The sequence below is a fragment of the Rhinolophus ferrumequinum genome, chromosome 14 (assembly GCF_004115265.2).
Source record: "Rhinolophus ferrumequinum isolate MPI-CBG mRhiFer1 chromosome 14, mRhiFer1_v1.p, whole genome shotgun sequence".
Lineage (NCBI taxonomy): Eukaryota > Metazoa > Chordata > Mammalia > Chiroptera > Rhinolophidae > Rhinolophus > Rhinolophus ferrumequinum.
The window spans coordinates 73,265,748-73,282,920 of record NC_046297.1 but is presented as its reverse complement, the minus strand read 5'-3'; the positions used below and the strand labels follow the sequence as shown (position 1 = coordinate 73,282,920).

At 56.3% G+C, this 17,173-nt stretch overlaps 1 protein-coding gene across 2 annotated transcripts in view; it reads left to right on the top strand.

Moving 5' to 3' along the window:
* Nucleotides 1-1,841: 1,841 nt before the first annotated feature.
* Nucleotides 1,842-17,173, top strand: part of ARHGAP39 (Rho GTPase activating protein 39) — a 59,230-nt gene continuing 43,898 nt past the window's right edge. For both annotated transcript variants that reach the window (XM_033126232.1, XM_033126230.1), the window contains exon 1: nucleotides 1,842-1,965. The gene's annotated coding sequence lies outside the window, so the exon portion shown is untranslated. The remainder of the gene's footprint in view (nucleotides 1,966-17,173) is intronic.

The following is a 17,173-nucleotide window of genomic DNA, read 5'->3' as shown; positions in this document are numbered from 1 at the left end:
TGATGCTGGAGAGGAGGTGGCTGAGCACAAACTTTCACAATGATAGAGGGAGTGGGTTCCAGCTGCTTTAGGGGCAGGAAAAGGCTGCCTGAAGATTTTCAGGAAGAAAGGTGAAGGGGCAGGGGATGGATGTGGGTGGGCCTTTGAGTTGGTCTCATTTGGGAGCCTCAGCTACAGAGGCCTGAGGAATTCTGATGGTCACTTTGGAGAGGGGAAGACATCCTCCTGGAGAAAATCACAAGATTGCCATAAAGTGCTCAGTTTTCATTTAAAGTGAAACCAGCCAGCCTGGTCCTGTGATGGTTCTGCAGTAGTCATGATGAAGGAGAATGGCTCCGTCCAGCCAGGTCGGGCTTCTCAAGTGGGTATGATGGAGAGAGGCAGCTAGACACAAGAGAAGAGACCACTTGTCCCTGGGAGTGAAGTGTGAGGCTGGGCCACAGGGAAGGCAAGACTGCTCCGATAGCCCATTACCGCAGTGGGGTGCCGAAGGAAGGAACTGCAGGGCAGGAGTGGAACTCAGCGGAGGACTTGAAATTCAGCTTTCAGCCCTTTGCAGCTCCTTGTGCTGACAGGATGCAGGGTGTGGCCATGCACTGAGTGTTGGGGGCTTATGTGCTTTGTTGTGGGAGTTTCATGCAACTTAGCTTCCATTTTGCTAGAAATGGAAGTCAAATACACCTTCTAGAAATAAATGTAGGTAATAATGATTTTAGAAAGCTTGAAGAACAGGCTTAAACTCTGATTACAAAATGCTGAGGAGAGCACTGGTAAAGATGAAGGTGAGCAATTACCAAGAGTTAAGATGAAAACAAGAAAATACAAATAATAGACATGGAGGATACAGACGGTCCAGTTTATCTAACAAATTACAGGTGTAAAACAATTTTAACTTCCATGGCTGAAAGCCTTTTCGAAAGACAGGGTTTACTGGGCCAGCGAGAAAGAGAGGACCAGGTTGGGGCGATGAGTCTAAACCCAGCGGCACACCAGGTGGGCCGGCAGCACGTCTGCCGCCCTGGAGTCCACGGGCTTTTTGATCCCTCCAGGAGGGGAGAAAGACGAAGGCTTCTAGAAGGAATGTACTACGTGGGGTACGGATGAAGGGGTGGGAGAAGGTGGAGCGGGGCCAGCTCTGGGACAGGCCAGAGTCCCTCAAGATGGACTGTGGACAAGGTCTGGAAAGTTCCAGCGTGGACAAGAGGGGGAGGCTGCAGGTGTTCGGCGGCCCCGCCCTTGGGTAATCGCACACACCCGGCGGGAGTGGATTCAAAGTCCGGCGCTCAGGAGTGTGGGCCGCCCTGCTGGCCCCGCCGTTAGCAGGCTAACCGTTCCGTGTCTTTCTCCCTCTGCCCGGGGTCAGAATGTTTCCCTTGTCCCAGCAGAGACTGCGAGAACGGAGGACAGCCAGTATTTTAAGAGAGAATGGCTGACTTTCCCGAACTGAGGAAACATGAAATCTCAGATTCAGGAAGTGCAATTCGGCTTGAGTAGGAAAAATTACCCCCGATTCACACTCGGAGGATGAAACGGCCCCCCCAAACCACAGGGAGAGGGAGCGGCCGGAAGGCGGGCTTCGGCGTCACCTGTGCTGAGGGCTCCCGCCCCGCCCCGCCCCCCAATGCCGGCTTTGTGGGCGGTGTCAGCCCGACGGCGCTCCCGACTCCCGGCATGCCGCGCACACTCAGGCGGGACTCCGGCTCCCGGCAAGCTGCGCGCCGGCGCACGCGCACGGGGCCGAAGGCGGCGCCCCCTGGCGGCGGGCGCGGCGCGGGGGCGGGGCCGGAGGCGGGGGGTTGCGCTGGTGACGGGAGGACGCGCGGCCGCAGCGCACCGGGCCGGCGGCGGCGGCGGCGGCGGCGGAGGAGGAGGAGGAGGACGCGGACCGGCGGGCGACAGCGGCGGCGGGAGAGCCGCGGGCAGCTCACGCGGAGCTCGCGGGCCGGGATGAGGGGCAGCCGGCTGGTGAGAGCGCGGGCGGTGGGCGGCGCGGGCCGGGAAAATGGCGGAGGGGCCGGCGCTGCGGCCCCCGCCCGGCCGAGCGCGGGTCCGGGCCGCGGCGACCGAGGGGACGGGACGGGCGGGGCCTCGGCCGGGCCCGGCGGGCCAAGGCCGCGCGGGAGCAGCGCGTGAGTGGGCGTGAGTGTGCCCGGCCCTGGGGTGGGCGTGAGCGCACTGCAAGGCCTGGGTGCCGAGCGTCGGCGCGGGTTCCGGGGCGCCGTCGGGGCGCGGTGCGGGGCCGGCCCTGCTTTGTGCGGGGCGCTGGCCGTCGGACGCGCATCCCGGTGCGGCCTTGGCCTCTGCGGCGAGGCACGTTGAGCGCCCCGCCCTCTCGGCGGCGGTATCCCCTTGTCGGTTGCGGGATGCTGTGCGTGGAGGCGGAGAGTTCCTTGCCCAGCGCCGCGAGCGAGGCAGGCTGTGCGTCCCGGGGAGGCAGGACGCCTTTCATTTCGAAACGTGCGGCCGCTGCGAGGCCGCGGCAGCTGCGGGCGTGCTCCCGCCGCTCCCTCCAGCAGCTGCTGTGGGCGCTGCGCTGCTTCGGCAGCAGAAACGCGGCGCCCCTCCCCCCGCAGCGTCGTTCGGTTCAACCAAACCTCCAGTGACCTCTGCAGAAACCTCCGGGTGTAGGGCTTCGTGTTCCTCCCCGGTGCAGACAATAGCAGATTTGTCTTTGAAGCCAGTGAGGGGAATTGAACCCTGCGTGTCCTGGGTGCCTCTGTAAACAGCAGGTGGTTCCCGGCGGCGGCTCCCCATTCACAATGAGCGAGGTGTGTTTCCCTCCCTGGGGGAAGGGGAAGGAGATTTGATAGGAGGTGTGACTGAAGCCAGGAGACTCGTCGCATAAAGCGGCCAGGCAGCCTCGATGACCCGCAAGCGCTCGTTCAGTGGATGAACGGAGGCGGCCGGTCGCTCTCCCTGCCCGAACTTCGTCTAGTCAGCTGTCTTGCCAAGAGGCTGGAGGACAGAGGGCGGGTGCTGGAGCCAGACTGCCTGCCTGTGAGTTGTGACTCTTATGTTTACTGGCTTTGTGCTCAGGGCCTGTGGTTCCTCGTCTGTAAAATGGGAGCGCCAATAATACTGGCCTCCTACGGTGGTTGTGAGGAACCATTGAATCAAGATCGGAAAACGCTTCGTGCATGGTACATTGTAAGTGTTCAAAAAAGTTTGGATGTCATCACTTTCCAGGTGCATTTGCTGGGCGGCTCTTCTGGTCCCCTAGCAAGCCTGTCGTAGCTTTCCTTAACGTGAAGTCTGTGGCTCCCTTTTCTTACACAGCAAGGTGGAGTTATATTTGGAGCAACAAGCCTTCGTGAAGGTAAATGAGGAACACATCCATGGACTTGGATAAATTATTACATAGAATTACTTTTATAAACATTTTTAGGAAAGAAAGCTAGGGAGCCACTCTGGAATACTGTAGTTCTTGCTGTCCCTGGGGGTGCAGCTGGGATTGTTGTTGACAGAAATGAGACTTAGAGCAGTTCTTGGGTAATTCTGTTTGAATTAAGCTACCAAAGCCATGTTTGTTATACAGTGTTATCCTCGTAATAGAAAATATAATTTATCAACACACTTTAAGTAACAGTGAAAACTAAGCAACAGAAAGTGTGAACTTGGAGTTATCAGTGCTGTAACATTCTGTCTTGCTAAACTGTTGGAAGAAATTGGAAGAAATAAGTTGTAATTTATTTGAGAAAGAAGTGGAAAATTCCATTTCCCAAGGAGATGCATGATCCTCTTTCCCAGATCTAGGGAAAGTGTCCCAGACTTCCCTTGGACAACCACACCTCTTCCCCGTCATCTGTGTGACAGTGAGACTGAGGGAAACCCTTCCACTTTATGAAGAGTCTTTTGGCATTGGTGGGGTTTAAGTTGAGAAGGTGTGAAGCTCAGAACAAATGGTAACGAAACAGCTTCTGTGAGCACATTTTAAAATATCTCAGGATAGATTTTGAAATGTTCATCCCATCCTTCTCTCATGCATGTGTGCTGGGTGGCCCATCCTTGAACAATTTAGTAACAGCAAGCACAGTGTGTTGTTAGGCTTCTACCTGGTTCTGTGGTGCTTTTGGGAAAAAAGAAAAGTCTGTTCTCATATTGAGATAACCTAGGTTTACTAGCAAAACCCCTTTGCTGTGCCTTTTCACTGACCTGTCGTCATTGGAGCCTTTGTTGTGGCCCTCTCAACGTCAGCCATGAGTGTCCACAGCCTCGGCGCACGGCCGTGTGCGCTCTGGGCCTGGGCAGCACGGACTTGGATTGGCCGCCCGCTTCCAGGTTCCTTCCGCTGCCTTTCTTGCTCCCCAAGGTGAAGTCCACGTTGTCAGTCACTGGCCTTCTCTGATACCTCCTGTCCCTGCCGCGCTGTGCCTTCCGTCAGCCTTTGGGACTTGACCCTGACAGTATCTGGCAGCTCTGCCCTGCTTCCTGAGGTTCTGTCTGACCCTTACTCCTGTCTGCTGGCCACACTGTCCCACCCTGCTGAAACAGACCTCCTCCCCTGGGCATACAGCCTGGCTCACTGCCGCTTCTGCTGTGCCCTGTCTCAGGCTTTCTGGGACCGACAGTTTACAGGACCTTGTATTTCCCTGGGACCTGAGTTTCTCAGCAGTGCCTGCCATCCTGTTCGACCCCCTCCCCCCCAAAAAAATGTGTCATGTCTGAGAGTGCTGATAATAGGAGTTGCAGCCCTGTCCTCCCTCCCATGCGTAAGCTTGTGACTGAACTCAGAAACTCATCCTGGCCTTTGCCACAGTCTGTGCTGTGAAAAGAGCTTACTGGCCATGGTTAGGCTCCACGTGGTGGTGTTTTTCGGGGGTCAACATTTGGTGTGGCTTTTCCCTGCTTTCTTTGAAGTCTCTGGAATTGTCTGTGGAAACACTACGGTTCAGCACAAGGCATGTTTTCCTGAGCCCTGAGCGTTGTTAACTCCGTGCTCTGTAACTGAACACCTCATCAACGCTCAGTTATTTGTGCACGTGTTGTTATAGCTTCGTAGACTCTGTTCTTTCAAGGAGCTAGAGAAGGAGAAAGTTGATTGAGGCTGTGAGCCCTTCTCTGATGAAGGGCCAAAGAGTGCTCCAGACCAGGGTCTGTAAGCTGCAGCCACGGGCAGGCCCCCTGCCTGCGTTTGTAAATAAAGTTTTATTGAAACCCAGTCACCCCTCCCCCTTTTCATTTTTGTTTTGTCTGTGGCTGCTTTGGCAGAACTGACTAGTTGCAATAGAGACTCTGTGGCCCGCAAAGCCTCAACTATTTACTGTGTGGCCCATTCACAGAAGAAGGCTCTAGAAATTCAGAGGGGAAATGGTTGCGGGGGTTGTCACGTGAGGGAAAGCTTCCAGGAAGAGGTGATTCTGAGCTAAACTTGGCTCAGTAGGAGGTGAGTGGGGGGAAGGCGTTAGGAGGGGCTGCAGCACAGACACAGTAAGAAGTTGGGTTGTGTGTGCTTTGTGGGGGCTAGAGGTTGTGTAAGGAATGAGGAAACAGGGATGATATGTGAATGTCTTTGAGTCCCAGGTAAATAAAGACTTTAGGTTTCAGTTCTCCAGCTGTTGGGGAGCCACTTCCGGTCTGAGCAGGGGCAGTCCTGAAGAAATGGGGTAGGGACATCTAAATGGCAGTGACGAGCAGGACGGATTGGAGAAGGAAGAAATCTGACTCGGAGTTTCTGGGCAGCTTTCTCTGGGGAAGGTTGAGGCGACAGATTACCCCAACGTTTCAGTGACTTACGACAAGAGGTTTATTTCTTGCTCACATTAAATCTGTCTGTGCCTCTTTCTGAGAGTCTTCATTCCTGGACCCGGGACCAGCCTTTGTTTGGATCATGCTATTCTTATGACAGAGAGTGGCAGAAACTCAGTGTCTCTTCAAGCTTCAGCTTAGAACTGACGGCTCAGGTTTCGTGGGCCAAAGCAGGACACCTGGCCCTGCCCACCAGGGGGAGGGGATGGAGGGTGTGCCCTGTCCCATGGCCAGGGGCAGGATGTGGGATGTACAACCCACTTCTGGGGAGGAGGTGAGCAAATGATTGGAGACAGTAGTGTGGCCCCCCCGCCCCACGGAGGACACGGGTCTGCTCTGTGCTCCGTGCTCCGTCCGGGATCACGTGCTGCAGCTGCCAGCCGACTTCTGCTGAACCTCGGACCCGGGCCAGCTCCAGCCTCCGTGTGTGGAAACCCTTCGGCTCTTCACTTCCGCCTCCGCCCTTTGGAGCTTTGGGACTGTCACCTGCTTGGTTGCTACCTGGAAGCTTGTCACTGGGTCCTCCCCCAACCACCACATCCCGTTGCTCCGTGTCTTGCTCATTATACCTCCTCAGTAGCTGCCAGATCCATCGTTCCTTGTCACCAGGGCCACTGGCCAAGCAGGGCCTGCACCTCGTCCCTTGGCGTTATGGCTGTGGTTCTTAGGTGTGATTTGTCTGCAGACACGTTTGGTTGTCCCCACTAGGAGCGATGCCACCGGCAGCCAAAGCGGGAAGGTCACACATGCTGCTCAGCACCCTTGGTACACAGGACGGCGCCATGGCCAGTGTGCCGGACCAAAGGGCAGGCCCAGGGTGTGTCCTCTTACCCCATTCTCCAAGGCCCTGCGTGCCCCAACTCGCGCTCTGCTCTCTGGTGACACCCGCTCAGTGCCACCAGGCCAGGCCCTGCTCCATAGTCCCTCCTTCCCAGAAAACGAGCAAAGCTCGGGTGGCCCCTTCAGCTCTGTTGGCCCTCCCTGGGGGCTGCCCCAGCAGGAGCCCGTAGCCCAGCAGGTCCGCCTGCCTGCCAGGGTGTCCCCAGCGTGCCTGTGTCTGCACAACCAGGACTTGTCTGTCACCGCACTGGCAAGTCCTAGAGGGCGACAGACACATTTGGATTCTCAGTGTCTCCTTGTACCGTTTTCTTGGTGCATGAACATCGGTACAGATGGGTGGGTTGGGGTGCGAGTGGCCCCAGGAAGGGGGGACAGGCCCAGGAGCAGATCCTCTTCCTCTTCCCCACACCTGCCGCTTCTGGATCCCCAGGGCCTCTTCTTGTCTCTTGCTTTCCTAAGCACGGCTTCTTTATTCTCATAGGGACGTTTTCTTTTTGTTTCCCCAAAAGTTATGACTAGATAATGTATTTGGGGTTTGAAAGCCCAGAGAACATTCAGGGTCACCTCCTTCCTGTCTCTGCCCCTGCGAGGCACCCACTGTACCTCCTAGAGATACTTTGTAACTATGCAAGCAGATGCGTGTATGTATTCTTTTTTCCTACCCTTTTTTTTTTTAAAAAGTTCCTGAACCTTGCCTTTTTTAACTGAATATGTTTGTGAAGTCACACCCTGTGAGGACACTATCCAGTTCATTCTTTTCATGGCTGCATCTTCTTGGGCTGTGTGGAAGCGCTAAATTTATCTAAGGAGCCCCTGGTGGTAAAGGCGTGTTTTCTGCAGTTACAGAAAGGCTGCAGGTCCAGCGTTTTTGCAAATGTGTGAACGTGCCTGTAGGACTCACCCCTGGAAATGGCACCTTTTTCTTTAAACACTTTAGTATTTGATCACTGTTTGCTCGGCTCTTGATGTTTTATAGCCCCCACTTTCTTCCTTTATTCATTCACTTCTCCCGATTATCTACCTACTTGTATCTAAACGACTGTGGTATGGTCAGATTAATAGTTTCTCAACTGGAATAGGCTCACCTTTCACATCTTCTTATGGGGAAGATTGACTAGGAAAACACATCCGCACAAAATCTAGTACACAGATGTCCACAGCAGCAATATGCATGAGAGCCCAAAGTGGAAACAACCCAAATGTCTGTGAACAAATGGCTGGAGAAACAAACTGTGGTCTGTCTCTACAGCGGGATGTTATTTGCTAAGAAGAAGAAGTGAAGTGCTGACCCGCTGCAACGTGGATGACCCTTGAGACATGCTGAGTGACAGAAGCCAGACATACAAGTCGACATACTGTATGACTTCGTTTCTGTGAAGTGCCCAGAACAGGCAAATCGGTAGAGACAGAAAGCAGATTAGTGGTTGCCAGGGACTGGGGGAATGACAGCTTGGAGGTGTGGGGTTTCTTTTTGGATAATGAAAATGTCCTAAGGTTGACAGTGGGGAAGGTTGTGCAAATACTAAATATACTAAAATTGTTCACTTTGAATGGGTGGCTTGTGTCTCAGTAAAGCGGTTAAAAACGAGAGTGACTGGGATTTTTCAGAAGGGAGCATTCCAGGGTGGGGGCCCATGGAAGGCCTGGGTGCAGACCACGTCCTGGGTGGTGGTGAGAAGTGCAGTGGACAGCCGGGGCAAAGCAAGGCACCCTGCCCAGTTCCTGAGCTGCCGGTGTGGCTGACAGCACCGTGCTCTGGTGCAGCACAGGGCGTGAGACTCCGACTCAGCCCCTGGCTAGTGCGATGGTCGCAGAGACTGCCGGGCACCTGGGCCTCCGCTGCACAATGTGGGCCACATTGTGTCTGGCCTGTTTCTTTTCCAGGGCTGTTGTGAGGCTGTAGCGTGACGGGGTTTCACAGGATCCGGGCCATTAGTGTTCTGTGTGTCTAAAGTTTTAAACACGTAATTTTAACACTGAGAAGCGACAGTCCACAGAGCATGTTTTCTGTCCTCTTGCTGACTGGTCCAAGACAAGACAAATCCCGAGTGTAGACGGCTGCAGTGTGAACAGAATTGATGGGTGAACGAACTGTCACCTTGGCTGGAAGCCCTCGCTGGCTCCGGGTGCTGGGGCTGAAGCAGGACAGCCCCTTGTCTGGCCCGGCTCCCAGCCTGCTCTCCTTGCTGGCTGCGCCCCTCTGGTTCTGCTGCTTCTCTGCTCCTTTCTTGGAGCCCCCAGAGGCCCCGGCACTAATCAGAGTGGCTGATGCTTCCTTAGTGGTTAGCTTTGCAGTCGTACTGTCCCTACGACGCTGTGGTCTTCTGTTCCGGTCCCATCAGCCATTTCCTGGGATTTCTGTGGCGGCCAGCGTGTTCTTCCTGGCAGTTAGGGCGCTGATGGGACTCACGCACTGTCTGTCCGTACACACAGGTCCCACGTTACTTGAGCGTGACATCGCTGTGTCACTCGGAAAGGAAAACAGCTTCTGGACTCTCGAGTCCGTTTTTCTGTTGAATGGCAGAAAAAAAGTGTTGCAAAGTGTTGCCTTTGTTTTCTATTCCTACTTCAGCCGTGCTAGTCAGAGTGCTACTTTTTCTGACTCACCCAAGAGAAGCCCAAGAAGTAGCCCTGCTGTCCCTGAAGGCTGAGAGGGTGTAACGCTCCGGGTCCCGGAAACCCTTACGCACAGGAATGTGTGGAAACCACAGACAGCTATCCAGGGACAGCGCGGCCTTCCTGCCAAGGTGGCCGGGGCCCAGGACGGGGTCACTCGGCGCAGCGCAGGGCCCCTCTCCATCGCTTTGGTGGGACTTGACATTCGCGGCTGTGTTTGCCAGGCCCACCCTTGTTCATCCTGTTTCACCTGCTGTGTGCCAGCCACTTGCCAGTTTATCCCGACATTTGAGACAGACAGGCTCCTGGTGGGGACCCGGGGATGGGTTGTGTGGCCTCCCGTGGGCAGCAGGGGTGGAGGCAGGCACTGGGCTTTGGGGAGACCCCTAGGGTGGCTGCTGGCCTGTTGGGTGGTGTGGAGTTTAGGTAGGCTTTCTGGAGGAGGGGAAATCTCGTCTAGACAGGAGGGTATCCGTGACCAAGTCTTCCAGCGTTCACCAGGCAAAGGAACAGTGCCTCAGGTGGGAAGGGGCCCAGTGAGGCAGAGGTAGGCGGGGCATGTGCCAAGCGGAGAACTCGGACTGCCTCCTACCGGGGAGCACCCCGCTTCTGGGGTCCCACCTGTTGTGGTCAGGGTGCAGGTAAGCCCAGCAGGCAGTTCTGCAAGTCTCTCTTAGCTCCCACTTCCTTTCCGGAAGGACTCACAAGGACATGCCATCCACATTTGATCATTCTATTTTAAATGATAAAATAAATTCTTTGCAAGTGTCTGGACTGGATGCCTGTTGGCAGCACTGCACAGCTGGCTGGGAAATCGTGGGGCAGGGGCTCCATCAGTGTCCCTCTGAGCCCAGTGTGGTGGCCCCCACGGAGGATGGGACACGTGACACAGACCTCACTCCCTGCTAGCCGTGGAGTCCTCAAAGAGTGCCAGCTGCAGGAATTTACACTGGAGTTGGCATGCGCTTGGCATGTGGACGGCCCCGATGGCTGTTCAGAGAAGCTTGGTGGCCCTGACGTTTGATGACACTGCACGCTTCCAAGCGTGAGCCTGGTGGTCAGGGTGTCCTGTGTGAGGGGGCACTGCTGGCAGCATTGCTGGAGTCAGATTGGGTCGCCGTGCCTCTCCCATTCACCCATTCCCCGGAGTGCTGGGCAGTGGTGCTGGTGGTGCAGGGGTGGAGCCCCGGCCTCTGAAGCTCGGAGTCTGGTATGGGGAACAGACCGCATGGTTGACAGCTGTGGTGTACCCCCTGAAGGATGGGCATGGGGCTGTGAGAGCAAACCTAGGGCACCCTGTTTAGACGGGGGGGGGGGGTGGGATGGGCGTGGGGAGCCTGGGCCGGGCAGGCAGCCGGCCAGACCCTGTCCACTGCACCAGCTGTGGAAGGACTTACCGCATGGACACAGGTTCAGGGGAGTGTTCAGCAGAGGTACCGGGTCGATGAGGCTCGGTGGCTTGGTGTGGAGGGTGATGGGACAGGTACCTGGTCTCAGGTGCTGCTGTCCGGCTTGTCTGTGGGCTGTTATGGCCCAGTCCTTGCTATGTCAGATTCGGAGCCAAGCTTCTGATGACAGAGACCAGCTCTCAGGACGTGGGGGCTGTGTGGGGAGGTGTCTCGGATGAGAAGACTGACGGCCATGCACAGGTGGTTCCTGTGAAGAGAGGAACAGAGCACAGAGTGAGGGCCTCAGAGCAGGAGCCACAGACGTGCAGGATAGCAGCTACCTGCGGTAGATGCACTGTCCAGGAGAAGCCCAGAAGAAAGAGGTGAAAAATCAGGAGGAAACAGGACAGCAGGGGCTGGTCTGGGACGGTCAGCCTTGGAGCAGGAGGGGACCGAGGGGATGGAAGACTGCTGTCCACAGAGCAAGCCCCCCAAACGTAGTGAAGGAAAGGGGCCCCAGCAGGTGGCTTGTCAGCCGCCGCACAGGAGCAGGGGACCCTGGAATCACTTCCAAGCTGACAAAATGAACTCTAACTCAGCCAAAGAACCTGCCAACTGTCCAGTGGAATAAAGGACTTTCAAAATTTACTTCCCACCTACCCTTTTTCAGGAAAAAGAAAGAATGGGGAGCCAGGAAAAGGCTCTCGCACCCACGGGCACCTCGCTCGGGGGGACAGGCTTGTTGGGAGGGCCCTGTTCTCAGCCGCTTCCACATGGTCCAAGCTGGGCACTTGTTGGTCGTGCTGCCCGAGCTCTGGCCGGCCGCCGCCTGCATGCCATGGGCTTCTGGGCTGTCTGGGGCGTTGGAGCACAGTTCTCCACGAGCCCAGCTGGTTCCTAGACTGCATTGAAAACGGACAGGCTGCTGGAGTGGGACCTTTCTGAGGGCTGGTGTGAAGAGGGGTCCCTGCCAGCGTGGGCAAAGCGTGGCACAGCAGTTTCTGGGCCCCTCTCCATCACCACCACCCCCCCACCCCCCCACCCCCCGCAAGCTGTAGGCTGTCAGCTCCAACCTGCGCCTCTCAGCAAACAGCGTCTTGGAGTTTCAGCTGCAGTCAGGCCCTGGGCCGGTGGCTGGCTGCCGTCTGCACAGGCTCTGCTGGTCAGTGCACACCTGCTGGGCTGTGTCAGCAGAACAGCTCTTGACCTCTCCCACCGACTGCCACTCCGCTGGCCTCCTGCTGGCTCTGTGGAGTCTGTCCTCCACTGCCTGTGCCCAGGCCACCAGCACCGGCTGCACGCCTCCTCAGTCACCTCACCCTGGTTCGCTGTCCCTCCACTTGTGCCTGTGACAAGTCTTGTTGCTCAAGACTCTGGCTGTTGGAGACCTCCTTTTCCTCTCCCCTTCCCTCCCTCCCCTCCACCTCCCCACCTCCCCACCTCCCCTCCCCTCCCTCCTCCACCTCCCCTTCCCTCCACCTCCCTTCCCTTCCCTCCTCCCCTCTACCTCCCTCCCCTCCACCTCCCCTCCCTTCCCTCCTTCACCTCTCCTCCCCTCCACCTCCCCTCTCCTCCCCTCCGCTCTACCTCCCCTCCACCCTACCTCCCCTCCCCTTCCCTCCACCTCCCCTCCCCTCCCTCCTCCACCTCCCTTCCATCTTCCACCTCCCCTCCCCTTCCCTCCACCTCCCCTCCCCTCCCCTCCTCCACCTCCCCTCCCCTCCCTCCTCCACCTCCCCTCCCCTCCACCTCCCCTCCCCCCTCCACCTCCCCTCCCCTCCCTCCTCCACCTCCCCTCCCTTCCCTCCTCCACATCCCCTCTCCTCCCTCATCCACCTCCCCTCCCCTTCACCTCCCCTCCATTCCCCCCCCACACTTCCTCTTGCCACAGTAGGTGGGGCCTGAATAGCCCCCGGAGGGCTCTACCTAGCAGCCCAGCTTTAGTGATGAGAGACCTATTGCTCCCCTCATGTGGCTTCTTCTTGAGGGATCTGGCTTTAGGAGTGGCTGGATACAAGTGTCAGGTGCTGTTTCTCCTTTTCCCCATGTTTTATTCCTGCCTCCTTGTGTCTTTTCGAGAAGCTTCCCCCCAGTGGGAACAGAGTGGCCCAACAGCTTCAGGCCCCAGCCCCGTGCTGGTGCTTCCAGCTGGCAGGGGTGAGTGGTGCCACCTCAGTGCTGGCCCATCCTGGGTGGGGTGTAGGTGAGGAGGGCTACTCACACACCTGGAATGCCCCAGGAGTGGGTCTTGGAGAGGAGGGGAGGGGACAGAAGCTTAGACAGATGGGCCCCCAGCCCCTGTGATGCTCGTGGGCCCAGTGGCAGCAGCAGGAGCTTTGAACGCGAGCTCAGACTTGGGCGAGACCTGTCTCTGACGGGGTGCTGGCTCGGGTTCCAGCTGCTCACTGTGGGCTACGGGGAGTCATTGCCGTGGCCCCTCCCCTGTCCATACAGTCACCCTGTCCTCCAGGTCACAGGCCTGGAAGTTGTTGCTGGAGGGTCAGGGCCGGGCCAAGGGCAGTGGGGCATGTCCCCCAAGGGTGTCAGGAGCAGCCACTGGGCCCCAGCAGGCCTGTGCTGTTGCTCACATGCATGGTCCGAGCTGCCAGCCCTGCGTGCAGGACGGCGGGTCCACCTCAGCACCCACCTGGGAGCACGTGAGGAGTGGTGCCAGGCCCAGGAGCAGATTGCAGTTACCTGGGCTGGTTCTGAGAACAGACCCCATCAGGAGCCAGCACAGAGCGTCTTCTGTTCCAGAACCCGCGTGGGAACTTGGAATAAGGAACCTTCTCGCCCACTCATGACTGGAACTTGCCTACAGTGGGAGGATTGGATGGCGGTTCATGGCCCCCCATAGCATGGGGTGTAGGCGCCGCATCTTGTCCTGCTCTGGGTGTGTCCCTCGCCTGCCAGCTGTCTGGGCTGTCCAACTCTTGCCTCTCTTGGTTGCTGTCTACTCATCTGAGGGATGAGGCCTAAGGTGGGGGAAGGCCAGCCGCACACGCGAGCCCAGGCAGTAAGGGTCCACAGGGAGGCGGAGGTGTGTACAGCTGCTGAGAGTGTGATGGGTGCTCAGCAGAGGGCAGCTGTGGTCACGTCAAGTGAATTGTTCACCTGTACTTTGTCCCATGTGTGCCAGGCGCTATCGGAGCTACAGGAGGAAAGGAGACAGTTGTGGGGGCTGGGGAGGCACTGACCTCACGGGAGCTCAGCAGGCCCGCGCCAGAGGGGTATCCTAGGCACCCTCAGTGAGCACTGAGCCCCATTTCTTCACACACATGCTGGGTTCTGGAGTTGGCCACTTCCCGATGGGGGCATGTCACCAAGAGGCCCGGGTCCCCAAGGGGCAGCAGATGGCAGAGGGGCGCAGAGCCCTCAGGTCCGGGAAGGTCAGGGCTGCTCCACTATCATCCAAGGGGTCTTAGCTGGGATAGCTTTCAAGGTCACGATACTCCTTCAAGTGAGGGGTCTGAATGGAACATTCTGGGGGGCGTCGGCCACGAGCTCCCTTTCCCAGCCTTTTATTAAATCACTCATGAAACAGGTGGCAGGTCCACTGTGGGAAATTGTGAAGTAGATGGTCTTCTAGGCCCGTGGCAGGCGTCCATTTTCACACTGCCACCCCACTGGAGGCTGGCAGCACCCTCCACACACGGGCAAGGGAGAGGTGACCAGAAACAGCTAAGAACTGGAGAAACAGTTATGGGGACATTCTGAGCAAAATTGCAGTAAACACTTACAAAAATGAAAACATTGTGTTTTATCAGAAGTACAATTTTAAAAGTAAGTTCAGATGACAAAAGGAGAGCATGAAAGTACAGAAAGGAAACTGTCAAAAAACAGGGTGAGACAGGTGGCCTGGGCACATGAAAAATGGTTCAAACCCCACTGTTCAAAGCAGAGGCTCACTTCAGACCACGAGACCAGATGCAGCGGGCGCCCGCGGGGCGGATGGTCCAGGGCAGCTTGTCACGGCCCTTTTCTGGATTTCCAGCTTTCCAATGTAATTTTAGGAGTTTCGTTTACCTCACCATCCTCCATTTCCTCCTGGGGGCCTCTCCTTTTGATGGCTATGGCCTTAGGCAAGCCCGGCCTCCTGGGTCATCCCTTTGTCCTGTCACTGTGGCTGGCCCTGGCCAGAGAGCAGTGACAGGTGAGAGGAACCCTTACACACTTGGCCTGAGCATTTCCCACATTCCTCTGCCTGTCACACCCTTAAGCCATTTTTTTTCCGTTCGAAAGGAGACTGCTATTGAGAAATCAGCCACTTGGTTCATTTAGTGTTTGCTGACTCGCTGGGCAAAGGCTTAGGCACTGGGGGTGCAGGAGTGAGTGGAGGGCGTATCCTAGTTCAGTGTATTTCTAAACAGTCGCGATGGCATTAGAGTCGTAAGAAAAGCATTTTCTGATGCAAAGTGCTGCTGGCTCCCCTTCCTTCTTTCGCGGAGACACAGGTCTCCTTCTGTCCTGGTACCTGAGATCACTGTGCTGCTCCCAGACGCCCCTTGCTGAACCCCCCTTTCACCCTGTGGGGCTGAGGCACCCGAGTGGTGTCTCCACCGTGTGGGGCTCGCCGACACCCTCTGACCCTGTGGGTACAAGAAGGGGTGAGAGGAGTGTTCCTGTTTGAGTCAGGGCACCCTTGCAGGACTGAGGGCTGCGGCCCCTACATCACAAAGCCTCGTCATGGCTGTCTTCCTTTCTCTCCAAGCCCAGTGGGGCAGCGCCATGCTCATGGAGGGTTTTGGGAACAAGCCAGGACCCTGGTGTCGGGCTGTTCCTGGTCATGGGCCAGCTTCTCTGTTCCGACCACTGGCATGTGAACAGATAGATAGTTTGTCCTCTCTGAATGGTCCCACAGGGGCCCCTGGTACTGTGTTGTTGGTGAGAGACGCCCAGGAAGGCAAGGAGGGCAGGGGCATGGCTTTGCTCGAGGTGGCCGTGTGAGCCCAGGGCATCTTGGTGTCCTGATTGCCTGTCTTGTGACCTCTGGCAGCCAGTCAGAAGCCACGTGCCATCCTGAGTGGCCACACCACTGTCAGATTCACTTTGCGTTGTGTGATGTGGCTCCAAACACATGTCCTTTCTCTGTGGGCTGGGGTCTGACACCTTTCCGGGGAAAGGTTTGGAAAGCTGGTCCTGACCTGCGAGCTGACGCTGTGGCTTGCTGACCTTCTTTCTAACCGCGTCCTTTGGATGAGGGGAGCCAGTGAGAACAGCTGCTGCAGAGGCGCAGATGCGGAAATGCCAACCCATCCTGGTCGCCCAGCCGGAGAATGGGGCATTGTGCCTGCTGCTCAGAGCCAAGCTTTCAGATGTGAAACTGAGACGCAGTCATTGTTTAGAACTTGGAAAACTTATTAAAACAGCATTGAGAATGAAACTTAGGCCTTCTGGAAATGATGGCTGAGTCAAGACTTGTTTATTCTGTTTCCCTCCCTGAAACTCACTGAAATGAACAAAAAGAATGAAAAATAGGGAACAAGATTTAAGCCAGAGGAGGATGTCAGCCAGTCGGGGTGGAGGGGTGAACAAAGAGGACTTTTAGGGACACCGGTGACCACATCGACTTGACAGAATGGGGGCTGTGGTTAGGGTGGGCCTTGGGAGAAACCGGCCGTGGGTGGATGTCTGCCGAGGGAGGTGAGCCAAAAGAGGAAAGCTCAGGTGTTCCACCTGCATTTTCTACAAGATCCAAACGCTTAAGGGGGAAAATGGGAAAGATGAGAAGGGAAATCGCAACTCGCTATGGAGCTGCCCACCTCTGGTGGTTCCTCGGGTCTTGTTACCTGCTGACTATGGGCCAAGAATAGGGGGCCTCTGCTCTCTGGGGACACGGTTTCCAGAGACGACCTTGCAGGCAGACGGTCTCCCTGAAGAGCTGTTGCTGCAGGAGGGCCTTCTGTGTACCCGATGGAGCCCACCTTCCCGCCCTACCAGACATGACTGCAGCCCCAGTGGTCCTTCAGACACCTTCAAGAGATCCTCTTGCTGGAGCAAGCGGGAAGGGACTGTGTGGTACAGATAGCCGGCCGAAAGTGCAGCCTGTGGGGTCTTCCTGGGAGCCCTGCATCCGCAGGCTCTCACCGCAGACAGCCCTGTCAGGTGACAGTGCAGGTCTCTGTCTTCAGTTTGAGGCAGGTTTCTGTCACTTGCAATCCAAAAATGTCCTAATAGCAGAAACTCATTTTCAGAGCAGAGCCGGTAAGAAAAGTGGGCGATAGAGCATTCTGGAATGACACAGGTGACTTGAGTCTGCCCTGATTCCTGTCCCTTTCCTTCTGTAAAGATGAGCCGTAATCAGGAGACAACACGAGACCCTTACGTAGAGAAAGAGAAGGAAAAGGGCAGTGACTAAAATGAAATGGCTGGTGAAGAAGACACACAGAGGAAGAACTAACCCAGGAAACAGAAGGAAATTTTAGATAGCACCTTCTCTGTGTACCAGGAAATATAAATTCAATATACTTAAATAGAAAAGAGCTCAAAGAAAACACAAGATAGCAGAAGGAGAGAAAGTGAGCTGGCAGAACTGAGAAAGAAAATTAAAGACAAAAAAACCCTTAAGAACATGAGTGCCCAAT